The 27,500-nt window shown below is 41.8% G+C and overlaps 1 protein-coding gene and 1 long non-coding RNA gene across 4 annotated transcripts in view; both read right to left on the bottom strand.

The window, feature by feature from the left end:
• SHC3 (SHC adaptor protein 3) overlaps positions 1 to 27,500 on the bottom strand; it is a 171,658-nt gene that overhangs the window by 78,388 nt on the left and 65,770 nt on the right. The gene's annotated exons all lie outside the window — the stretch shown is intronic.
• LOC115833581 lies at positions 3,933 to 27,497 on the bottom strand. Its single transcript, XR_004028975.1, has 3 exons — positions 24,431 to 27,497; positions 23,998 to 24,078; positions 3,933 to 3,981 (listed from the first exon to the last, which is right to left on the bottom strand). It is a non-coding gene; the product is annotated as an uncharacterized LOC115833581 (long non-coding RNA).

The following is a 27,500-nucleotide window of genomic DNA, read 5'->3' as shown; positions in this document are numbered from 1 at the left end:
CCCTGGTCTCTTCCCTCAGCCTTCTGTTCACTTTTCCTTGTAAAACGGCAGCTAAATCATTTCAGGTGCCTTCCTCAGCCAAGGCAGTCAGACAGCTCTAAGATGAAGAGGCCAGTCTGTCCCCCGTGCTCTCGCAGTTCCCCATGCCAGATCCCTGAAGCAGTGAAGACATGTGGCAATAAAATCTTCCCAGTAAAGTCTTTTTCCATAGGATTCTGCAGGTGGACAGACACAGGTCTCAGAGGCCACTAAAAATGGGCTGAGACAACAGAATTCCGAATGCAGCCCTGATGGGCAGTCCTGAGCTACACAGACATGTTGTCCATAATTGTTCCACTCCGGGACCTAATGGTTTCCATCTAGTTTCTGTTTAATTCAGCTTCATACAAGGCTTTCCTGGGGCACAACCCTGCAGAAGGTAACACTGAACCCACCTCCCAAAGACACACATTGGCTCTCCAAAATAAGGACACAGGGCTCATCAACCCTCAAGGCATTAGAGTTCTAGAAATGCTTTCCAAACGCCTCCTCAGCAACCTGGCGAGGACTGCCCAGTGAGTAGCCACACAAGTTCTTTCCTCAATAAAACCCTCGGGATCCCACATTTCCAGATTTACAGCACAGTGGCTTCTGCCCAGGCCACCAGCCCTGGAGCTCTATGAGTGATTAACAACCAAACCTGCACTGGGGGCTTTCTGTGAGGGTTAAATGACATATCTACGAATCTATACAACTTAGCATTAATAGAGCCTGGTGTGGGGCACATGCAAATTAACCATTAATGTTACCATTATCAAGATCTCCATGGAAGAAACAAAACTGTTTTCCTCTGCTGTCATACCACCGCTTGAATGAGGCATCAATTCTGCAGCAGATGCCAGCTGGGTGTCCTCCAATTTGGATCCCCAGGCTGAGGGCTCAGTGTCCCCAAGACTGTGCTCCACTTCCAATGCCAATCTCAATCTCACTGGGGTAAAATAAAGTCCCAGTTTATTTTACCTCTCCTTCTGACTCACTGGCTACAAATCAGGGTTCCCACCACCCCCAGGTTGGGTTCAATTAATTTGCTAGAATGGCTCACAGAACTCAGGGAAACACATTTACTGGTTTATTCTAAAGGATATTGCAAAGGATGCAGATGAAGAGATGCATAGGATGAAGTATGGGGGAAGGAGCGTGGAGCTTCCATGCCCTCCCAGGATGTGACGTCCTAGAGAGGACCCTCTGCATGTTCAGCTGTTTGGCAGCTCACTGAACCCAGTCTTACTGGGTTTTTATAGAGGCTTCGATTATATAGGCAAGATTCATTAAATTATTAACCATTGGTGATCACTTAATCTTCAGCCCTTCTCCCCTCTCCAGAGATTGGGTATGGGGCTAGAAGTCCCAACCCTCTAACCCTGCTTTGATTTTTCCTGTGACAAGCCCCCAGCCACCAGTCACCTCATTAGCATACAAAAGACACGTTATTTTGAAGATTCCAAGGATTTTAGAATCTTTTAGTTGTATTCCAGCAAACAGGACAAAGACCAAAAGTATATTTCACAGTACACAGTATCCATATCCAAGCTGCTTGTGCATGTTATCTTTTAGTTGTTGGGGGCACATGCACTGATCCTAAGATAGATTTTATATGCAAATAAATATATACACATATACACAATAAATATATACACATACACATATGTGGCCATGGGGTGATTGCGCGTCCTCCTCACCACCGTGGGTTCCACTGTGCATGCGCACACCCATCTGTCCACGTGACACATATATGTGCATCAAGAGACTCCAGATGTCCTTGGCTATGAAGCACAAACCCTCAGGAAGTCCACAGGAGAACTGGAATTAAAACTAATTTTCCGGCCGGGCGCAGTGGCTCATGCTTGTAATCCCAGCACTTTGGGAGGCCAAGGCGAGCGGATCACAAGGTCAGGAGATCGAGACCACGGTGAAACCCCGTCTCCACTAAAAATACAAAGAAAATTAGCCGGGCGTGGTGGCGGGCGCCTGTAGTCCCAGCTACTCGGAGGCTGAGGCAGGAGAATGGCGTGAACCCGGGAGGTGGAGCTTGCAGTGAGCCGAGATTGTGCCACTGCACTCCAGCCTGGGTGACAGAGCGAGACTCTGTCTCAAAAACAAAACAAAACAAAAAAACACTAATTTTCCTATTTTCCAATCAAGGAAACTGATGGCAACAAAGTCAAACACATAATAGTAAACATTGTCAATCAGAAAATACTGTAAGTTCTTTCATCCAAGGAACCTAACTTATGTTTCCCTGATTCCTAGGGTGAAGACCACCTTGCCACGGCATAGTTTCTCCAACACTGGCCCCTACATTAGGAGGAAATAATGTGGAAATACTCTGTGAGACTAACCAGAGCAAATCAGAACAAATCAGAACTTTCCCCTCCCCTCACCAAGCAGTGCTTAGAGGAAAACAGAAGTGTGATGTCAGATGGCCTCTCTGCAGCTTGGAGGCCCTTTTAAGGAGCTCCTCCCCCTGCCCTTGGGGTGCCTGCAGGGGGACCAGGTCCACCACAGAGCCCAGGCAATCAGTGTGGGAGGGAGGGCCAGGGGATCCCACATGCCTGCTTCTTGTGGTGGTCCACTTTGCCCATTCAAAAAGTTCCTCCCTTGTTGACTGACATTTTATTTTAGGCATTTATATGACAATGGCAGATTATTATTATTATATACTAATTCTAGATGATATAAACCAAAAATAAAATTCTAAGCCCACCAACCAACTGAATTGACCTCTCCTCTTAAGCCAAGAGGATTCCAAAGTAAACATGAAAAACTAGTTCAGGTCCTGATGGGAAGAGGGGGTCAGACATGCTTCATTATACACTCCTCCCTTAGAATTCAGGCACGGCAGACCAGCATTAAGATGAGAACAGAGACCTTAAGATTGATAGATCAGACTCTTTGTAGCAATAAGATGCCAACATGACAGATAGTAGGCCCTGAAGGAAATGAAAGTATTTTACCTCAAATTACATTTCTAGGACATATTTTGAAATGGCCCTACAAAGCTGTCTCTTGTGGGGAAAATCTACACTCTGTAGAAAATCCCCTTCCCTTCCCAGGTCTTTTCCTGACCCAGGAGAGATTTAATTACAATTCTGGCACTTTTTAGGGTTGGTTAAGAGACCTTTACCATCCATTTTCTCTGAAGCCTGCTACCTGGAGGCTTCATCTACATACTAAGAACCTTGGTTTCCACAACCCATTATCTTAACCCAGACACTCCTTTCAATTGATTCCAGGTCTTTAGATAATAACTCTTTCAACCAATTGCCAATCAGGAAAATCTTTGAAGCCACCTATGGTCTAGAAGCTTCAAGTTGTCCTGCCTTTTTGGACTGAACCAATGTACACCTTACTTGTATTGATTGATGTTTGTCTGTAACTTCTGTTCCCCTAAAATATATAAAATCAAGCTATAACCCAATGACCTTGAACACATATTCTCAGGACCTCTTGAAACTGTGTCTCCAGCCTTGGTCACTCATATTTGGCTCAGGAAAAAACCTCTTTAAATGTTTTACAGAGTTTGACTGTTTTTGTCAAAAAGATGAAAAACACAGAATACAAGAAATCAACAGAAAGCTTCGAGAAATAAAAACCCCATGGACATAATGGGTCTGTTGTTTTTAAAAACATCTTTAATATTAGGGAAAGAGGTACAATGCAATCAGCGGAAAGGCCACCAGAAAAGAGGAAGGAGGAACAACGAGCTGTGGGGAAATGCTGATGGGACAACCAGAGGGAGAGGGGCCTGCATGGAGAGCAGGCAGAGGAGGGTATAGGGGAGAGGCATAGGGTCATTATCACAACAAAGGGATGGGAACAGAGATCACAGAAATTCCAGCAGGCAGGATGCATCCACAGCGCCCAGGGGAGGACCCAGCAGAGGCTGTGAGAAAAGCCTGGGCACCGCAGAAGCAGCAGGAACCATTCTGGGTGAGACCACACCTGCAAGGCAAGAGAGAAGATGCTGGTTTATTCTTCACAAACAGTGAACGGTGTTCCTCATCTGCAAAGCTTCCTGCTGGAGGTGCACATCCTGCAAGTATTTATTTAGACAGTGCTATCGACTCGGTGGCACTGTTCTGTGGCAGAATCTGCCTTCAAGAGGCATTTCCCCTTTCTGATCACTGGACAGAGCCTGTCCATTCCAGGGCAGTTCTATTGGAGGGTGCACCAGAAGCCGTCTGTCCCATCTTAGTCCTTATCTCTGACCTCTTTCTATCAATATTTGTGTATTTCTATGTGCATGTGAAAAGAAGCCCCACTGATAGAATTGGAGGAGGAGAGAAAGAAAGAGGAAACCTTAGAAAGGGCCTGAGTGAGACAGAATAAAATTTCTAGGAAGTATATCTTGGAGGTGCCATGTGCAAAGCTGATCTTGGAGCCTGGGGAGTGGAGCAAGAGGGAACTGGGACCTGGGGCAGAGTGTCCAGCTTTTTGAGAACCAGCTCCAGACCTTAAAGCTCACACACCACCAGAAGCCAGCACTACCCTTGGGCAAGGGGGCAGCTGCTGGGTTTTATGCCCCCCGACACACTGAACCACCATACCTAAGACAAAGGAGTGATCCTTCCCATTTGGAAAAAGTAAACCAAAATAAAAGGAAATACACTCAGAGGAGGTTCTTAACTCTTCCCAGAATCACACAATATTGGTGGAGTCAAAATCTGAATTGAGCTCTTCCAGGCTTCAGAGCCACTTTTTCCCAGGTCCCAAGTCTTCTTGGGGGCATGAGGATGGGGAGGGGTCAGAGCCCACAGGAGCCCCTGACTGCTTTGACTTCAGCAGTCCACACAGTGACCCAGGAGGTCACACCACAGCCAGTCCCTTCTTGGAGTGAGGAGTAGGAAGCCCCCAAGGGCCACGGCTCAGGCAAGGCAGAGTGCGTCACCCAGAGGCCTGCCGGGCAGGGCCCCCAGCTCTAGAAGAAAAACACTAAACTAAACTTACCTATCCTGCCTTTAAAAACCACCCATGCACATCCTCAGGCTCACGAGCAAACACACAGAGCCCCGAGCGTCAGCATGGATAAATCACAGTCAGCGAGGCCCTGCAGACAGCATCTCATTTGATTTCTATGACCGAAGGAGATGTGGATGTTGCCCTTACTCCAAGGTGGAGATAAAATATATCTCCACCCATATATTATATATAAAATTTTATCTCCACCCATATATTATATATAAAATTTTATCTCCACCCATTTCTCTCTCCTCCAGAGGCAAAGAGAGTCCAGGACATTGGCCAAGACCACAAAGCTCTTGAACTGGGCTCTCTGTGACATGAGAACATGAGACTAGATGCACGGAGTGGAGAGAAGTGACGAAGATTATCCAGCCAAAGATCATGCCACCTGATGTGGCAACAGCTTTGGAGAAAGGCAAGACCATGGCCTCCCAGTGTAAGGTTATGGTTGGGTAGTAATTCTGCACCTGAATGCAAGCTGATTCCCACCCCAGTAGTTTTGGCCGGCTGCTCTGTTAAGTAGAATGCTGAGGTCAGTGAGATCAATGACTGCCACTTTTCTGTCACTCCAGGGGATTGGGGGGTATGGGAGGCTACCCCCAGGAGGTGAGGCTGCACAGGGCCCTGGAGGCTGAGGAACTTTGAGAGAGGAGAGTGTGAGCTGAGCACACAGAAATGATGAAGAGAGAGGTCAATTGAGCCTATGCGGATTGGGGGTGCACCAGGGTGCAGCCACAGAGAAAGGGGAGTGAGTGGCCTGCAGAAGGACCCACAACAGGGAACCCAAGAAAACAGGCAAGAAACCAACATGGGTGGTATTATGAATGCCAGGTGAGAGGACTTTCCTAAAGATTTAAGGAGTGAAAACTACAAGGAAATGAATATGAGGGTTTGCTGATGCACAGCGAAATGAGGAAGAACCTTTTCCCTCTAATAGAAATGGAAATGACTAGGGGAGGGTGGGGATCCCCCAGGCACATCTAGGACAAAACTGTGTAAGACATAGCGTAACAAGTCAGATATAGCCTGCATGAAGAAAAGCATAGCATTTTATTGGGAGACATAATGCAAGATCTGAACACATGAAAACTCATGCTATGTTCCCAGAGATATGGATGAAACATTATTATGAAGTAAATTCTCCCTAAATTAATTTATCAATTTAATTGAATTATAATTGTCATCCTAATTGAGATCTTTTTGCACTGAACAATATGTTACAGTGCGTAAGAAATTTCAAAAATTGTAAAAAAAAATTTTAAAACAACGAGGAAGAATAGCAAGGAGAAATATGTTCTGCCAGATGAAAAGCATGGTTGTGGCACACAAACAAATGCATCAGCAGAAAATAAATGTTACCAGTGGACTGAAATTAGGTGTTCAGAAACAGAGTATGTGGTAATTTAACATACAGTCCAATGGCATTTCAACACAGTGGGGAGATTTGGGCCTAACTGGCTATCTTATTACAGGTAAACTAAAAATCCATACATAAAAAGTAAAATGAATGAAAATATTAAAAGATTAGTTTGATCTACAGTGAAGGAGATTGTCAAGACAGGAAAACTACAAGCCATAAAAGAATGGCTGATGGGTGAATGCTAATAAACATTTTTTAATATAAAATTTACCATTTTAACCATTTTTAAGTGTGCAATTCAGTGGCATCAAGTACATTCACATTGTTGTGCAACCGTTACCATTATCTGTTTACAGAACTTTTTCATCTTCCCCAAGTAAACTCTGTACCCATTAAATAATAATTCGACATAACTCCCCACTGCCTCATCTGGCCAGTCCCTGGAGACCTCTATTCTACTTTCTGTCTTCATGAATTTGGCTACTGTCTAATAAACATTTTTTAAATGATATGGCAAGATATTTCCAGCACATACAAAATATGCAAAAATTCCCAAAAATTGATAAGAAAGTAAAGAGACTCCAATAAAAAAAATGGGTAAGTGATGTGAACAGGTAATTCATAAGAAAGAAAATGAAACCAGACAGCACATAGATGTGAAAAAGTGTTCACACTTCTGGTATGCAAAAACACTCAAAGGAAAACAATAGCAACTATTGTTTTGATGACAAAACTGGTAAAAAAAATTGATAGCATTATTAGCACTCAGTGCTGCATAGTTGTGAAGAAAGGGCCACTTTCCTAAATTGCATGTGATACATGAATTTCAGGAGTCATCTGCAGTGGCCCACCTGTTGGAGTGTGGTTCAGCACAGTAGGGTGTAGGGACATTGATGGTCCTCACAGCATTATTTTGTCTAGCAAAACAAAGCAAAACCAGGAATTGTTGACTATATTATCATATAGCCATATGATTTGCAACTATAAAAAATCAGGTTTGGCCTGGCGCGGTGGCTCACGCCTGTACTCCCAGCACTTTGGGAGGCCAAGGCAGGCAGATCACGAGGTCAGGAGATCAAGACCATCCTGGCTAACACGGTGAAACCCCTGTCTCTATTAAAAATACAAACAATTCGCCGGGCGTGGTGGCGGGCGCCTGTAGTCCCAGCTACTCGGGAGGCTGAGGCAGGAGAATGGTGTGAACCCCAGAGGCAGAGCTTGCAGTGAGCTGAGATTGAACCACTGCACTCCAGCCTGGGCAACACAGTGAGACTCCATCTCAAAAAACAAAACAAAACAAACAAACAAAAAAAACAAACAGGTTTTAAGGCCCCAATCTACTGATCCATTCAAGGAAAAAGTAGATTGTGGAATGATGAAGATGGTATGATTCCCATTTCTAACACAAAAGAAGGAAGGTGTGTGTGTGTACCAAAAAACCTGGAAAGCTATTAACACTGGTCATCTTTATCTTTTCTTTCTATACCTTTATCTTATTTGACTCATTATGAAAAGCATCTATTGTTTTAATATAAAAAAATAGTTCATGTTGTTGCATGCATCAGTTGTTCATTGTAGTTCATTCCTTTTTATTGCTGGGTAGTATTTGTACCATGCACATATCAAAATGTGTTTATCTGTTCACTAGTTGATGGATAATTGGGCTGTAGTTTGAGTCTATTACAAAGAATGCTTCTATGAACATGGACTTACTGTGGACATATGTTTTTATTGCTGAATAGCATGGTAGATTTATCTTTAACCTTATAATAAACTGTCCACCTGTTTTCATAAGCACCTGTACCATTTTGCATTCCTACCAGCAATAACACACAACACAGGTAGCCCTCAAAGCCTTAAGCTAAGTGAAAGAAGCTAGACACATAAAACTTTGTACAGAATAATTCCATTTGTACAGAATTGCATAGAATGGTTCCATTTATAGGAAATTCTAGAAAAGGCAGAATAATAGTGCCAGAAAGGTGGTTGCCTCGGGAAGATTTGGAAAAGGCTGCTGATTGAAAAAGGGCACAAGAGATTTTTGGGAGTGGTAGAAATGTTCTTGACTACATGGATGAAGCAATCAACAATCAAGAATTTGGTTACTGTCTAATAAACATCTTTAAAATGATAAGGCAAGATATTTCCAGCACATATAAAATATGCAAAAAGCTCCCACAAATTGATAAGAAAGTAAAGAGACTCCAAAAAAAATGGGTAAGTGATGTGAACAGATAATTCATAAGAAAGGAAATTAAACCAGCCAGCACATAGATGTGAAAAAGTGTTCACATTTCTGGTACACAAAAGCACTCAAAGGAAAGGACAGGGGCTTGGGGGAGGGGTGTGTTACTGATGGGGTGGGGAACAGGGGCTTTCTTTGGTCTGGAATATTCTGATCTGGGTGACTATTACTTGGTGAATGCATACATAAAACTCCAATGAGCAACACACTTAAGATTTGTGCACTGGTCGGGCACGGTGGCTCATGTCTGTAATCTCAGCACTTTGGGAGGCCAAGGTGGGTGGATCACCTGAGGTCAGGAGTTTGAGACCAGCCTGGCCAATATGGTGAAACCCCATCTCTACTAAAAGTGCAAAAATTAGCTGGGCATGGTGGCAGGTACCTGTAATCCCAGCTACTCAGGAGGCTGAAGCAGGAGAATTACTTGAACCTGGGAAGCAGAGGTTGCAGTGAGCCGAGATTGCACCATTTCACTCCAGCCTGGGGGACAGAGTAAGAAACCGTTGCAAAAAAAAAAAAAAAAAAAGATTTTTGCACTCTATGAGACCTCAACAAATTCATATTTAAATCCCAAAATGAAAACAAAAACACCAGGCAGCAGGCTTGGGATGTAACTTGCTGTGTCATTAGGAGCCATTGTAGCTTTTGAAGCTAGGGAAAAATATGTCGAAAGTGATTTCAGAACAGGAATTGGCCATTTTTTCAGGAAACCCTGGTCAGGGAAGAAGAGTTGACCATGTTCTCAGGGGGTGAATATGAGCATCAGCCACTGGGTGAAGTGACAAGGCCTGGGAAGGCCTAAGGTGGGGTGGAAGGAAGGCAGGGGCCCAAGAAACATTTCAAAGAAGAGCACACACAATTTGAAGATGATGACTCAATGACATGCAAAAGGTAGGAAGATTGTAGAAGTAATAACAGCCACAATTGACATTTACAGAGTGTTTACTAAGTGTCTGGCCCTTTTCTACAACTTTGCACATATTAATCTTTTAATATTGTAGGGATCATTATGATTTCCTTTTCATTAGTGGAACCTGAAACCAGAGAGGGTAAGTAGCCTGTCTGAGGTCACACAGTAGGGAGGTGGGGGTGAGAGTGTTTGCAACAGAAGCCCTGCATACTGGAAGGAAGATGGTGAGGTCAGTTTGGGATGCCTGGCATTACAGTCACAAGCAAACACCCACCACTCAAGAGGAGAGCCAATGTCAACTTGCATGCCCAGGGACTTCGGGATGTAAAGCAAAACATGATTCAAGTGCAAAAGATCATTCCTGATAAAGCCATGATGCGATACCACCTCATACCCATGAGAATGGCCACTAACAATAACAACAACGACAACAAAACAAAACAAAAAAAACAGAAAACAACAAGTGTTGGCAAGAATGTGGAGAACTAGGAATTGGCTGGAGTATAAAATTGTGCAGCCACTGTGGAAAACGGCATGGCGGTTCCTGAAAACATTAAACATATAATTGCCATTTGATCCAGCAACCCCACTTCTGAGTACATATCCAAAATAAGTGATAGCAGGGACTCGAACACATATATGTACACCATGTTCATGGAAGCATTATTCACACTGGTTAAAAGGTAGAAACGACCCAAAAATCCTTAACTGATGAATGGACAAACTGTGGTCTGTGCAGACAATGGAATATTAAAGGAATGAAATTCTGACACATGCTACAAGATGGATAAACCTTGAAGATATTATGCTAACAGAAATAAGTCAGTCACAAAAGGACAAATACTATATGACTCCACTCAGATGAGGATGCTACAGTAGTCAAAATCATAGAGACAGAAAGCAGAGTGGGAGTTGCTGGACTAGAGGGGGTGGGGGAAGTGGGGAGTTGTTGTCTAATGGGGATAGAGTTTCAGTTTTGCAAAATGAAAAGTTCTGGAGATGAAGGGTGGTGATGGTTGCACAACAATGTGAATGTTCCTAATGCCACTGTGAGAAACGGTTTCAATGGTAAACTTCATGTGGTATACATTTTACCACAACTTAAAAATAAGTAGCAACTAAGTAAAAGCCAAAAAAGATTATTCCCAGGAAAGCCACACACCAAGAGCTATGGGCACAGTCACAGGGCTCAGTTGCAGCCTGACACCCCCACCTCCAGGGCAAGGACAGACAGACTGACTTTCATATTGATTTTCCTCTTTTTCTTCATTCCGAGCAAAATTAGTACCTCCAGTATTCCAAATTCATCATCATTTTGCGATGCATTTTCATGCCTGTAATGATAGAATTCCTGCCTGAGGCTATAAATAATTGAGCTAAGACACTTCCAAACCTGGATGATAACATGTTCCTCGTGGGACACCCGAGGCAGCATCCCTCAGCACTCCCTGTCCTCCGCAGCTATTAAAAGGCTCTGTGGGCGTCTGGCCACATGTCAGAAAGTGCTGCCTCAGATGTAAACAAACCACAGCTATAAAATAACAAATAACACATAGAGAGCTATGCACATAGATTTTCAAGGAGCCGGTTCTCTTCAACTACCCGCACAAACGTTGAATACGCATGAGAGAGGCTTGTTCAGATAAAAACAAGAATTCAACCAAACATGTTAAAATTTTGCCTTCTACTAAGTAGGCATGAGATGATTGGAGATTCCTAGAAAGCCAGGAAATCCTTACTTGCTTTGGTCCCTGGGGTTCCAAGAGCCCAGAGACATGAGGCAGGCTCCATCCAATGTGCCACCAAGGGAGATCTGTGCTTTGACTCAGCTCCCACTAAATGTACAAGGGTTTACAAGCTAATTTCCATGAACACTAAGCAAATGCATTGGAGGGGTGGACAGTGATAATATTCATATATGCATACAACATACAATTAAATTAATGTATTGACATAATTACTTAATATTACTCATAAGAGGAAAATGAAGGGCACGCGATTTTGTATAAAGTGTGACTGCAAATATGTGGAAAATTAACTGAAAAACCCAAGCCCTCTTTTTGTACATTTCTTTGTTTTCTAAAATTTCTCTAGTGCATATGTATATATTTTTTATAATGCAATACAATTTATTTCTAAAGAATGTAGGTTAGTGTGGTGCAGCTGTTTTAACCCCCAGCAGACATTTGGCAAAGTCTGAAGGTTGTCACAATGTTAGGGGGAGACGTGCTACTGGCATCTAAAGAGTGAAAGTCAGAGGGGCTGCTCATCATCCTAAAATGCACAGGACAGCTGGTCCCAAAGGTCGACCATGCCAAGATGGGGAAGTGAAGATTGCTTTGTTGAAACAGAAGAGAGCAAGACAGAATGGCCAGAACCTCATAAAAGTACCAGAGAGAATGCGTGATGGGAGGTAGGGACTCAACCCATGCACGTGTTCAACCGCGTGGACCAGCCAGGGTCCACCAGAGAGGGCGCTGCAGAGACCATGTCTGGAGAGGATCTCAGCAATGAGGAGGCCACTAGCCAGCCCTGGACACCAGTGGGCAGTGCCCAGAAGGCGCTCGCTCTCTTGAAAAAAAAAAACAAAAAAAAAACAAGGCCACAAGCCATCTCCTCAGAGGAGGCAGGATCAGATCCAACATCCAACAAAGTACATCTCTCTTAGCAGATATTTTAGGTATAAAAGTGCATTTAACTAAATTATAGGAAATTACAGATTGGCCAATTTAATTTAATTTTCAGCGCTCAAAGGCTTTACTTCAAAAGGAACTATAAGTTCCTAATCTTTATATAACAAGTCTTCATTTCTCAAGGTTATAAGCAGTAAAATGAAAACATGAAGAGAAAGGACTTTATACAAAAGCACTATGCCAAACAAAAGAAGCTGTGTTTTCAAAAATAAGTGACTTCCATCCTGCTAAGCAGATGCAGATGTACTAATCTTCATTTTTAAAAGGCCCTGGGGGCAGAAAGGAAGGAGGAATTATCGAATATAACTTTTTCGCATGGAGTTTGTCTCATGAGTCACATCTTCTGATCTGGTGCTCTTAGCAGCTTGCTTCATTTTTAGTCATTCCCCTGGATTCCTGAAAATTTAAGATTTCAACAAATAATGATTGAGCACCTACTATGTGCTGGGCCAGGAGCTCCCACAGGCCTTTTCTGAGGGCTGCCTGTCACCTCTGTGGGCCACCAGAGGATGCCTCCCAGTGGGGTTCATCAAGGAATCTCAAACCCAAGTTTGCAAAGTAATGGGGTTCAATCTCCATTGCTTTTAGACACTTTAGACTTTGTGTTTTTTCAATAATAAATAAAAAATATTAACAGCATTTAATGATGAGAAAATGCTTATGATTGATTCTAAAGGAAGAAAGATGAATCTGACATTTTCTATACAGTTGGAACATTATTATATCAAAAATGCACATAAAAATAAACCATCTTAATCAAATCATCAAAGTTGGCATCATCAATATTGGGCCACAGTGACATCATGTACCTCCATGATAATGCACTGGGAAGGACACAACAATTTCTATTGTCTCCTGCCAGGAATGCATAACCCAACACTAATCATGAGACAGCAATAGGCAAATTAAAATTGAGGGAAATTCTATAAAATAACTAGCATGCACTCTCAGAAAATGTCAATGTCAAGAAAGACAAAGAAAGGCTAGAGAACTATTCCAGATTCAAGGAAACGAAAGAGATGTGACAACAAAATGCAATGTATGATTCTAAACAATCCTGGAATGAGGGAAAAAAAAACCATCAATGAAGGACATTACGGGACAATTGATGAAATTTGGATTTAGACTATTAAATTAGGTAATTGTGTTCTGTCAGTGTTAAAATTCCTGACTTGATCATTGTGCTGTATGTAGGAAAATAACATTGTCCTCAGGAAATGTGCACTTAACTAGTTAGGGCTGAAGAGGTATGATGTCTCCAACTTATTCTCAAATAGTTCAGAAAAAAATTTAGGCTGGGCACAGTGGCTCATGCCTGTAATCCCAGCACTTTGGGAAGCCGAGGTGGGCAGATCAGTTGAGGTCAGGAGATCGAGACCATCCTGGCTAACACAGCAAAACCCTGTCTCTACTAAAAATACAAAAAAATTAGCTGGGTATGGTAGCGGGCGCCTGTAGTCCCAGCTACTTGGGAGGCTGAGGCAGGAGAACGGCGTGAACCTGGGAGGTGGAGCTTGCAGTGAGCCGAGATTGTGCCACTGCACTCCAGCCTGGGCGAGAGTGAGACCCTGTCTCAAAAAAAAAAAAATTAACCAGGCATGGTGGAGGACACCTGTAATCTCAGCTACTCGGGAGGCTGAGGCAGAATAATTGCTTAAACCTGGGAGGTGGAGGTTGCAGTGAGCCAACATTGTGCCACTGCACTCTAGCTTGGGCAACAAAGCAAGGCTCTGTCTCTAAATAAATAAATAAATAAATAAATAAAAAAGAAATATGCAGGATTCCTTTGTCGTATTCTTATATCTTTTTAATTAGTTTAAAATCATACAGAAAGTTTGAAAATGCACAGAAAAAATGAAGAAATTACAAGCTATATTTAATAGAATTGAAGTAGCAAGTGATTGTAAAATAGATCATATTTTATGTTTCACAAGTAAAGAAAAAATATAGCCAATAAGATGATGACACAACACTTTCCTATCACTTAGGCTTTTTCTTTACACTTTTACAGAACTCTTTTGGACTTGCTAATGCATCAATTTTTATTCTATATCACTCTTTTGTACATATACAAACAAATAGGTGAGTGAAATAAGTTAAAGTTATCCTCCAACTTCTTCACATGCCAATTTCAACACTTCTGAACCCTTTGATTCAGAATTGTTCATGTTTGTGCTTTTCTATGCAATATCATCCTCTGAGCCATCAAAAATGTAGGTGATACAGCAGCTTTTCAAAAGAATATTCCATGATTATTTCCAGTATTTTCTTCCAAGCTACTGAAGCCTATCCTCCAAGCTTTAATGCTTGACCTTTCCAGAAGGGATCAGGGAAAGGACTTTGGCCAACAGTGAGGACTGTCGTTCCCTGAAATGCTGGTGTACTGATCATTGACCTAATTCTGCCGACACAAACAGCTCCAAGTGTGCCCATGCCCAGGACTGACAGCAACCACACAACTGCCATGGGCCTGGCAGAAGCAGCTGTGAAGACACCGTGAATATAAAATGCATCCAGATTTCAGAGATATTAACATGTGAAAAGGGTGCATCCTGGAATTAAAACGTGATATTTAAAAATCTTAACAGTGTTGAGTTTGTGGATGGGAGGTCATTCCAATTTTGTATCAATAAGCACATATTAATTTGTTGGTGTTATTGTAATCAGAAAAAATGAATACATTTTGATTCACAAGACATAGTTATTTCCTCTAAATTTCGTGTCTGATTTTTACCTGTGCATTTCCTATGTTTCCCATTGCACAAACTCATCCATCTATTAGTTCAGGTCTAAGGAGCTTCTCTGCTGTAGAATTCATTAATTGACCCAATAAATGTTAATTAAAAGCCCATGAGACATAAGGAAAAGCCAAACTCAGATGGTGCCATCAAGGGTCTTAAAGTCTGGTCAGAAAGAGAAGGTACCACTTAGAACTGATCCCAGATGCAAATTTTTTTTTCATATTTTAACATTTATGAAATCGCTGTGGGCCAGGCAACAGTCATGAGGTAGTTACCATTTCCTGCACATACGCATCAAAACTTGCAGAATGGGTATCTTTAGTTTGAAAGAGAATTCCAAAAAGTTGAGAACTTTTTTAAGAGTCAGGTTTATTGAGGTATAATAAACCTTTTTTAGATGCTCAGTTATGAGGGTTTTTTGTTGTTGTTGTTAATTTTTTGCAGAGATAGGGGTCTCACTATGTTGCCCAGGTTGGTCTCAAACTCCTGGCCTCAAGTGATCCTGCCTCAGCCTCCCAAAGTGCTGACAGCTACCATGCCCATCCTCAGTTCTATGAATTTTGAAAAACCCATATAGTCACGTAACTATCATCAAATCAAGAGATAGAATAGTTCTTTTATCCCCGAAAGGTTTCTCCATGCCCCTTTTGGAACCAATATCTCTTTTCCCCACCTCCAGATCTTAGCGACCTGTGATCTAATTTCTTTCTCTATAGTTTTACCTTTTCTAGAATGTAATATAAAGGGAATCACATAGTATGAAGCTTTTTGTATCTGGCTTCTTTTACTTGGCGTAGTGTTTTTGAGATCCATCCACATTGTTGTACATATTACTTGTTTTTTATTGCTTAGAATTATTTCATTTAAGTCTGTTCTCATGCTGATTCTACACTGCGAATTCTCTTTGAACTGATTTTCAAAATTCTTTTGTTGGTTATTCTAGATTTAAGAATCAGCTTGTCAATTTCTACTAAAAGCCTACTGGTACTTTTATTGGAATTGTGTTAAACCTATAAATCAATTTGGAAAGGTTCTGACATTTTAACAATACTGAGTCTTTAGTCTATGAACACGGTATATCTGTCCATTTATTTAGATCTTTAATTTTTCTCATCAATGTTCAATAGTACTTAGCATATAAATCTTACACATATTTTGTTAAATGTAACACTAAAATATTTTATGTTTTTATGCTATTGTAAATGGTCGGTTTTCAATTTTATTTTCCAATTGACCTTTGTTAGTACATAGAAATGCAATTGATATTTGTATTTTGACATTGTATCCTACAACCTTGCTAAATTCACTTATTAGTTCTAATAGCTTTCATGTAGATTTGTCAGGATTTTCTATGTAGATGTCCATGTTATACGAAAAAAAGATGTTTTTACTTCTCGTCTAATTTGAATGGCTTTTATTTTTTTCTTGCCTTATTGCATTGACTTGCCTTGTTCTCAATCTTAAAAGTATTCGGTTTTTACCATTAACTATGATATTGGCCGTACATTTTTAGTGGATGCCCTGTTATCAGATTGAGGAACTTTCCTCCTATTCCTAGTGTGTTGACGGTTTTTATAATGAATGTATGTTGAATTTTGTCAAAGGCTTTTCTGTATCTGTTGAGATTTTCATATATATATATATATTTTTTAATTTGCCAATATGGGGAATTACACTGATTTTTTTTTAATGTTGACTCGACCTTACAATCCTTGAAAAACACCTACAGGGTATAATGCATTATTTTCCTTTTGACATATTGCTTGATCCAATTTGTTTATATATTGTTAGGGTTTGTGTCTAGGTCCATAAATTTTCTTTTCTTGTAATGCCTTTGTCTGGTTTGGGTATCAGGATAATACTGCCTCTAAAATAAACTGGAAAGTGTTCCCTCCTATCTTCTGGAAAAGATTGTGGAGAATTGATGTTATTTTTTCCTTAAATGTTTGGTAGCATTCACTAGTGGTCCTGACCCTGGAGTTTTCTCTCTAAAATTTTTTTTACAATCATTTAATTTATTTAATAGATATAGGCCTATTCAGATTATCTATTTTTTCTTTAGCAAACATTGGTAGTTGTATCTTTCAAAGAATTTGTTCATTTCATCTAAGTTGTTAAATGCATTAGCATCAAGTTTTCCCTAATGCCCCTTATTATTCTCTCAGTGTCTACAGCATCTAAAAGGATGATGGCCTCTCCTTTGTTCCTGATATTGGTCATTTGAACTCTCTCTCTCTTTTTGATCCGTCTAACTAGCAGTTTATCATGGCATTGATCATTTTAAAAGCCACCTTTGGTTTTCAATATTTCCTCTATCTTTTTTCAGATTCCAAATTTATTCATTTCCAATGTTCTTCGAATGACCTAATAGACAATAAAACTTAGGAAAAAAATAGATGGTAATGACTCTGGATCAAGAAATGATTCTGTATATTCAGACTCTGAATTTGAAGAAAATTTTAGGAATACCTTTTTTATATTGCTTGTATTTTCCTTTTAAGAGATGTACAAGTGTTATAATGACATAAGTCTGTGTCTGTAATAACCCAAAATAGCGTTTTCAATATATATGAACTGATTCTAAGTGATATGAAAGCATTGTGTCATATTTTTTTTGTGGTTATAAAACAATGAAGTGTTTAACAGCAGATGATACAGTACGTCCTCACTTAATGTCATGTATAGCTTCTTGGAAATTTTGGCTTTAAGCTAAACAATGTACAGCCAAGTCATTTAGTTATACTATTGGTGAGAAAAAAATATTGGTTTTGTTATATGCCACTTCACTTAAAGTTGCAGTTTCCAAAAACCTATTGATGAGATTAAGTGAGGACTTACTGTCTTTAAAAGTAGATGAAAAATGCTCTGTGTTTTTAAAAGTTCAATATGATGTGCAATGAAATCAACGTCTCTAGATGAATATGGACATAGTGGCCTTGTAGCTCAGGAGAAAAGTAAATCCAACTGTGGCTCAATATTTAGCCTGGAGGGTGATGGTGGGGCATGGACTGTGGACTAGGAGAATGGACAGCAGGAATTCAGTGTGGAGGACACACTGAATGGGAGTTGGGAGGAATGTTTGGAAAGGTGTGCTGCAGCCAAGCAAGCAGAACTTAACAGTGAATGCTAAGTTAACAATGTTTTCATTTGTTCAGCAAAGAATGGATAAGCAACAATGTTTAACAGGGAGTCATATGTTTGAGGCACATTAACCTATTCACAAGAACAAAGGAAACCAAAGGAGAGAGAGACGGGAAAAAGAGAAAAATTACAAGGGAGCTTCTAAGGGAGAATCAACAGGTATTCGTAATTGAACAGGGAGAAAGATGAGATGAAACCAACTCCAAGCTTTTGAGTTTGGGAGACCACGTGGATTGCAGTTACAAGAAGAATTTAGAGATGGGAGCTGAGCCTGACCCCAGTAATGGAGGGGAGAATGGGTGAAGTTATGAGAAGTAATGTTGCAGAGCCAGGACTCAGGACTCAGCAGCTGCTTGGCTACCTCCAAAAAGACATGTCCAGCAGGGTAGGCTACTATAGCCCAGGGCTGGACCTTAAGAGAAAATTCGGATGTGGAGATAGAGATTTGTGACTTATACACCTGGAAGTGTTGTTTGAAGCAATGAGATTACCAATATGGAGAGGATAAAATAAAAATGAGAATATCAATATTTGTCAACATGTTTGAGCTCTCGCATTTCCTAGGCAGCATGTTAAATGCTTTTCAGATACTACCTCAATTAATTCTCAGCCCTATGATGGAGATGCCATTGTGAATCCCATTTTCAAGATGGGGGAACTGAGAAATAGAGGACTTAAGTCACGTGCACAAGGTCACATTGCTGGAAAACTGTGGATCCTAGACAAAAACCCAGATAGTCAGACTCTAAACCTACTACCAGAGGCTGCCTCTGTCAAGAGCAAAGGGATCCCTATGGAATGGTATGTTTGGGGGATAAGTGAACTCAGAGGAAGAGACAGAAAAGGAGCAATCAGAGAGGTACATTTTGACACAAATGTGCTTCTGGCATGAGGATTATAAAAATGCACCATGCCAGATGGTTCTCAAGGAGAGTAGGGGAATGAACACCATGGATTCATTTTATGGATTCTATTTAAACCATTCTCAGTCACCAAGTCATCTATGTTCTCCATTTTTAAAATTTCTGGATGAGTGGGATCAATTGAAAAAAATAAACAGACTCGTTTTCAAAGCTATGTTTTCATAGATGGTAGTTGCAAATGGTTCCGAAGTTAAAAATAGAACTCTGAAATACGGGTTCTCAAACTGGGGTACCTGGATGGGCAGCATGAGCAACCCCTGAAAACTAGTTGGAAGTTCACATTCTCACACCCCACCTCTGACTTACTGAATCACAAAACTCTGTGGGGTCAGCTCAGCAATCTGTGTTGTAACTAACTCTGCAGGTGATTTTGATGTATGTATGCTCCAGTCCAAGAACCACTATTCTAAAAAATGAAATGATTTAAGCATGTGTAGCAAATCTTTGAGGGCCCTGTCCCAAGTCAGAGTGCCCACAAAACACAGACCAGCCCTGTGGCCCCTCTGCAACCAACCTGATGAATTCTTAAAGGAATTTGTGCTGCAGCAGAGCCCACATTAGGTGAGAAGTGCTTTCCCTCTGCTGTGATCGTCTGTACTTTGCTGTCACCACCTCGAGCTAGGTAGCAGGGCAACCTTGGAGGTCGCCCATTTCATCCCCACACCAAGCCCATCCTTCCTCAGGTTATCTATCCTCTCACCCACCAGTCCCACCTTTCTCCACCCCATCCCCCCCTTCATTTGCTATTTGAGGTAGTGAGGGCCTTATCTTTTCTATAAATTATTCATATTCAATTTTTAAAGAAGATTTCTATGTTGTTACATATCCTTTTACTATTTGGGGAAATTCAACTAAGAGTTTCTGAAGCACAGAAAGGAGGGACGTCACCATGCCCAGGATGAGCACAGTCAGGTGAATGTGGGCAGTGCAGTCTTCACAGAGGCCACGCTGCCCCCACAGCTGACCCTTCTCCTTACACACACTTGCCTGCTGCATCCCAGCCGACTGCAAGTGCCTCTCACAGAATCTACCCTTACACTCGTTTTCTTTGTACCCTGCTCAAGACCATCACACCATAGTGGTCAGCAAATGCATCTTGATGGTCTTGTAATGATGCCCCTCTGTACCTTTTGTGGGGTTTGCCAGAAGGATGTGAGCCCCCTTACTCAAGCAGCAGTATAACTGCTACTCCTGAATGTAGTCTCTGGGTTCAGACTGTTCTAGCTTAAATCTTGACTTTGCTTTTTCCTAGCTATCTGGTCTTAGACAATTTGCATAAACTTTCGGATCCTGTATCCTCATCCCCAAAATACACACAATCTGCCTCCCAAGGTTACTGAGAAAAGACCACACACACCCTCACTGCTATCTGAAATTACTGTGCTGAACTATATAAAATTGCTAATACTGGATCATTTCATCTATAAAAATGGCATGTTCACATGGTTCACCTTGATACCCTACTTATGTATATGTTTGTGTATTTCCCTCTCCCCACAACAGAAGGTAAGCACTTACTTAGTGTTTTATCTTTAATATCTAAACAGTGACTAGACATGGTAGGTGTTTGATAAATATTTGTTGAATGTATGAATGACACCTTAGTGCAGCGTCTGGAGCAGGGTAAGTATTCTATCCTAGTGTCATCTTCATCGTCTTCATTAGAATTAGTAAAGCAGAAACACAGAATGAAATACTAGACAATATCAGCTCAAGTGAAAATTAATGCCACATCGCCACATATTTTCAATAACTTCAGTTTGTTGCATCAAACCAATCTTTCCCTTCAGTTAGAGAAAACACCCTGGATTGAATTGGTTGATATTAATAATAACAATACCAATCAGCAATTGATATTATTATACACAGAATTTTATCAGGAGTGAGTAGCAAAAGGATATTCATGGTAATAACCCCGTGCAGATTTATTGAACATCTACTATGTGCCAGGTGCAGCCACAGCACTTTCAGGTCTCATTTCTATGTCTCTCAACAAGCCTCAAAGCAGGGGTGTCATCCCTATTCTCTGGGTGAGGACCCCAGCCCTAGAGAGGTCAATCTCATTGGTGGAATGAATGTCTCTGCTGAGTATTAGTGTGGGCTAGTACCCAGGAACCCTTTCCTCACACCCTAGAGTAGGAAGCTCACCCTACATCAACAGGCTCTGCTCCAAGGGGTCAGGAGTTTGCTGTCCAAAGACTGGACCAGGCAGCTGTTCAGAGGCACCTCAACCAAAAAGTCTAATTTAGAGAGTCAGACATGGGAGCCAAGTGCTCTGACACTGTGTGGCTCCAGCCAGCACTGTCGCCTGGCAGGCCCTGACATTCTGAGCCACATGGACAGTCCTGTAAATGCTGCCATGCTCCTGGGAGTGCCTGCACCTGGTCTCCGCCCCTTCAGTGGTGGCTTCTCCAGCTTTCTCAGCCCACACAGGGCAGCCTGGAGGAGCAGGGGACTGTCCTTCAATAGTGAGGGGAGGCAGTTGGTGAGCAGACATCCTAGCTTCCCCAGTTCCTACACGCTTCCCCAAAGAGCCCAGTGCCCACAGCAGGACCCTGCTCCAAATGGTTCTGGGGGTGGTTTCCCTTCCCACTGGCTGTGCCCACCCCTGCCACTGCTCCCTAGGTATTCTCCCAAATAGCCTCCTGGCACCAAGTCTCAGGGGCTGCTGGGGGAATGCAACTGAAGACACCTTCGGTCTAACTAAGAAAACGGCTTGTGGGTCCCTTCCCTGCACCACAGCTGGATCAGACATTTCCACAGTGATGTCTGTTTAACTTCACAAATGAAAATAAACCTACTAGATGCATTATGGTTGAGGGATTGAACATGAAAATAGAGCAGAATGAGGCCTGGAGGAAGCAGAGCCCCAATCCCTGTTTCAGGGCTCTGCTGGTGTTCTAATGGCAGGAAGGCTCCAGCCTAATGGGTGCAGACTGTCTCCATGGTCCTTCGCTGAGCCTGACTCAGGTCCCTACTCTTTGGCAAGCATTAGAACTGCTGCACAGAGTTGGACCAGCTAAGGGACTGTCAGGAGTGACCACCTACACTCCAGTCACCCTGATGGGCTGGCTGGAGAACTTGGCCCAAGTTGTACACCTGCCATATTGTTGGAGGAGAAATTCACTCTGGCTTAAATGCTCCCTCCCTCCTCTGGGAAGTCTCCCAGGCCCGCAGGGACCCTATTCCATGTTTCTGGGGTAGTATCCCATGACTGCAGTGAGTATGTGGCCCCTTGCCCTGTGACTCTGGGCTTCTTTCCTGGGTTGTGGTCCCTGAGGACTCATAATCCCTGCACCCCTATATGTCTAATGCATTTTTGCACACAAATGCCCATGAAGCTGACACGAGGGTAAAATATTATTCTAGCTGGTGTTAAAATCAGAGTAATAGTGCAGAAGTGAAGTGGAGGTATCCAGCCTACTTTATTCCAAAGGCAGGATGCACATGCACACAGGCAAGCTGGTGTTTTCAGAAAGGACTCTAAACCAAGACAGCATCAACCCCTTCCTGCCAGGCCTCACCCCTCTGCAGGTGCAGGCTGAGAGAGGTTTGGCCATGAAACATGTTTAGAATAAGCACATTTAGTAAGAGCCTGTAAGGCTAAAATCCAAAAGCTAGCCATTCTGCACCACCCAAATGCACAAGGATCAGGGTTGGGGGTGGGGTGGGGGGGTGGGGAATTCACATGACTGCTCTCTGTTCTAATTCCGAGATTCAACCAGCCTCAGAGAATCTACAAAAATAGATTCACTCCTTTCCCTTTCCCTGGCATGTTTAATTTAAATCAACATTAAAGGTGTTTATTTTGCAGTGAAAAGGGAATTCTGAAATATCATAATCAAGTACACGTACCACATAAACATTTCAGTCAATGATGAGCCGACTATATCAAGGTGGTCCCATAAGATTATAATAGTGTATTTTTACTCTACCTTTTCTATGCTTAGATATGACAGATACACAAATACTTACCATTGTGTTCCAATTGCTTACAGAATTTGGTACAGTCACATATGCAGTGCAAGTTTGTAGCCTAGGAGCAATAGGCTATGCTATATAGCCTTGGTGTGCAGTAGGTTAGAGCATCTAGCCTAAGTGCACTCGACGATGTTCGCACAATGACAAAATTGTCTAATGACGCATCTCTCAGAACCTATCCCTGGCCAGACACAGTGGCTCATGCCCGTAATCCCAGCACTTTGGGAGGCCAAGGCAAATGGATCACTTGAGCCCAGGAGTTAGAGACCAGCACGGCCAACATGGCAAAACCCCACCTCTACCAAAAAAAATATATATATAAAAATTTGCTGGACATGGTGGCATGCACCTGTGGTCCCAGCTACTCAGGAGGCTGAGCTGGGAGGATCACTTGAGCCTGGGAGGCAGAGGTTGCAGTGAGCCAAGACTGCACCATTGCATTCCAGGCTGGATGACAGGAGTGAAACACTGTCTCAAAAAAAATGCATATACATGTACGTACACACACACACACACACACACACACATACACACATACACACCTATCCCTGATGCATGACTAAAGTCTAATTGAAGATTAATTGAAATCTAATCTATGGATAAGATTTCTTATCAGATCTAAGGAAGCCCATGAGTAAAAGTCTACTTTGTTTTCTATACCCTGCACCAGTTGTAAAAATATCTTAGCATGGTTTATACAATGGATTTCCAAATATAGGACTCTTCAGAGTTACATCCCAGTGTTTGCAAAAATGAGAAAGTCACCCTAACACTAACAGGATGCCCTTCATTAGCATAGAACAGCTGCAGCCAATTCATGCCCACTTAGTAGAGTTCATGCTACCCACTCTCAAAGAAATTATTACCACAAAATCTGAACAAAAAATATTCAGATCCCACTGCCCTGCATCTGGGAATACACATCATTTAACTGGGCAGGTGTAATGGAAACTTCAAAGCATTCCTCGACTTCTCGGAGGTTCCAAGGAGGCCTGACCTTACCTGCCCTTCTTCCTCAATGTCCATCTTCCACTCCACACAGCTTCTCTCAGCTTGGGCCAGGTCCTGGGGATAGGAAATCCTCTACAAGCAACACAAATATCTTGTTAGTAAATGCAGCCTGTCTTAATACTGTACAATATGCATTGTTTCCATCCCCAAATGAACTTGTGATTAAATGTCCATGCAACCCAGAAATGTCTGAAGAGAGAGATAGAGGGTTCACAGAGGATGCATGGGTGAAGGAGGTCCCTCCCTCGGGTCATGGTGCCCAGCATGCAGTCTGGTTGGCCCCTCCCTTTCAGGAAGTCCAGCAACGGTGCACACTCAGGCTCATGCCCACAGAATACATACATAGAATTGGGATGGAAGGCACATGTATAAGGATGCTCAGAGACATGATGGAGTGAAAGGATTGTGTGGTAAAAGTTTTTACCTTGGACTTTTGTTTTCTGAGAGCATTTATAGAATGTTGGAAGCCAGAAGTGACGTGAAAGCTGAGTATTGCCAAGCCTTCCAAGTGAACTCTTAGAAGAGAAGAGAGGGTGGACACAGTTGCAAAGCTGTGCTGAGGTCTTGTCTGGCCTGCTCTCCTTCAAGGTGAAGATGAAACCCACTGTGCCAAGGGTTGGTGAGGAGACCACCCCCATGCACACCAGGTTGTGATTCTCACCAACATCTTCAGGCATCTCCAGGCTCCTGCTCCCTTCTTCATCACACCAGGGCTTGTTTGCTCTTTTGTTCAGACTCAAAGCCATACTGAATGCTTAACATTTATACCAAGATCACATGATTACTCAGCTAACTTCTAAGCAAAGTCTCTCCCATGAAACATCCAACAGAAAAGTATGCAATTTCATAGCATTCAGTCCACTCATGCACTGATGGCTGATCCGCATGTTCCTTCATTTATACCTATGCTTCATTGTTTTATTAAGGTAAGCAGGTAACACTCTGAACTGCAATATACACACACACTGACATGAGTGATAAATGTCTCCTCAGAACCCAGCCAATACACTGAAAAAGAACAAAAAGGAAACACCTTTCCAAAAGAAAGATGTTTTCCTTTCACAAGTTTGACTTGGCTTTCAAACTAAGAAGATTTTATACATATTCCTGGGGAGTTTTCAAATCACCTCAATTCTGAAGTGGAGTCCTCACATTTGTGTATACAAAGTGAAATGCTGGGAGTGAAGCCCAGCCATAGGTGCAAAATTTTAAATTAAACAGATAAGTAGGGATTAATTATCTGCTTATAAAAACATTTTTTAATAAAAGGTGTGACTGGAGTGCCTTTGGAAACCAGTTTTCCTGGTGCCTGTATAATATAACTTAATTAGGACATTAGATTTCCCTATAAACTTCCAAGAATTTCTTTAGTATATAAAGTAAACCATGGCAGTGGAGTTTAATCACAGGTATGTTTAACCCTTAGTTACCACGGAGACCTTAAAAGCTCCACAGTGTGCTACATCTACAAAACATTGCTGTGTATTCTTCAACTGGATGCAAAGGGCTTATTCTGAAGTTGATTTGTCAAATTGTTTCCTTCGAGTGACCTCCAGCTGTTAGCTAAAGTAAGAAACATGTCACATGCTAAAAATGATGCAAGAGACAGAAAGCATCTTGGAGACAAGCAAATTTAGCTTTCAAGAGGTCTAATAAAACCCAAGGCAATTCTGGCACAATTAGAATTCAACACCAAATTTCTTAAGTACAAGAATCATGCTCCACTTGTCCCATTATGCTGCTTCACCTTCCCGAAAATCTAAATGGAATGGGATTGAAGAAAGACATCAAAACCTCCAAACCCATCAATGTCTGTTCCAACTGCTTTCTTCTACAATGTTATTATTACTTCTGCCCATTTGGGTTCTACCCCAGAGAGTTCCAGGAGTTGTACCCTCATCAAAGAGCAAACTGGAATTATTCACTTGTTCCCCCACCCCACCACTACCCCAAGGAGCAGGACTTGTTCTGTGCCCCTCAAACACCCCTCAATCATTTATGTATACACCTTTCTCCAACACTGAGAGGCCTAGCAAAGCCAGACAGCCACGTTATCCAGTGTGTTGTGTGTGTACAATCAGCAGTAGATGCTTAATAATTACATCAGGAGAACTAAAATGGCATGAAATCACCTCAGAAATCCTAGCATCTAGAAAGGAAACCCAGTAGGAATGGTTGACAGTTCTCTCCCAATTGACTGTCATTCCTTTAAAAACAATCACCACACAGAAGAACATGACCAATTTCACACAGTTCCCATATTCCTCCAGTCACTGGCACAGTGTTCTGCCCACCATGATGCCACTGGCATACCTTTTCATGAGTAAGGTGAATAAATGACTGACTAAGAAACACTCAAGCTTTTCTTTTAACCACAGTGCTGTCTATTCAAAACACCATTCCATTGTCTTTGAAATGTTCATAAACCATTTTCTACAAATATGTGGAGGTGGATTCCTTCCTTTGGGTAGATTAATGATGTTGGTACATTCACAACTTACATGTCTCAAGGTACTTAGGAAAGAGAAAAAAAAAACAAAACATTAACTCTCTGACCATGAATTTCTTCAGCGAGGAGGAAGAGGTATTACTATGGTACTTACAACAGAATTGAGGTGTGTATGTTTCTTAGCAGCTAATGACTACAACCAGTTGCTTTCTAAAGCTCAATCTTTAGACTTGGCATGCTAATCCAAACATATACAATAGAATGATTTGAATAAAGTAAATATGAGGCATTTTCTCAGGTCACTATTTAAATTAAGCTACTGCATAAGTGCCAAAGCAACCTAAGCTCCTTGACCACAGAAATGTAGCAGTTTCACAGACTCTGTCCTAGCTTTCCAGTTCTCCTCTTCAAGCTGGCTTGAAACTGGCATTTTTCTAAAGGTGTAAACTCTACTAGGAGCTATACTAGAGTATAAGATTTTATTTTTAAAAACACAGTGCTTAAATACTGCCCCCCAAGAAGCTTTGATTCTACTTGGTGGTGGAGAATATATAAAACCTGTTCAAAGTCACAGACACCTTAAATAATTGGTCTGCTTGCTGAATGACCTACTCCCATGGCTGTTTCTGCTTCCAATTCTATGCATCTTACTCTCTGTGTATACTGTTGGAAAGTCTCTCTTGACATCTTGATTTTCTTTTTTAAAAAGAACATGGTTCAGTACATTTTAAAATACCAATCTTGTGTTAGAGTTTCACACATTAAAGAAACAAACATAAATACTCAGCTGCTCCATATGTCTGCAGCTAAATTATAAAAAGAGCGTGCAAGGGCAGAGTGTCCTTCAAGGTACTTTGGTTGAGAGATATACATCGCAAACATGGACGAACAAGCACATGTCTTGAGATGAGGACAGTCCTGACTCACTGTCACCAGCCACTAACCCTCCAAGGGCCTGTCTTTTCTTCTAAAAATGTGTCAGCTGTTAACCTCTGAGATCCTTCCTTCTGAAGCAAAATCACAGGAGTCCATTTTCAAGAGGGCT

This window comes from Nomascus leucogenys, chromosome 1a, assembly GCF_006542625.1.
Source record: "Nomascus leucogenys isolate Asia chromosome 1a, Asia_NLE_v1, whole genome shotgun sequence".
Classification (NCBI taxonomy): Eukaryota; Metazoa; Chordata; class Mammalia; order Primates; family Hylobatidae; genus Nomascus; species Nomascus leucogenys.
The sequence above is the reverse complement of the archived record's forward strand: the minus strand, read 5'-3'. Positions and strand labels throughout refer to the sequence as shown.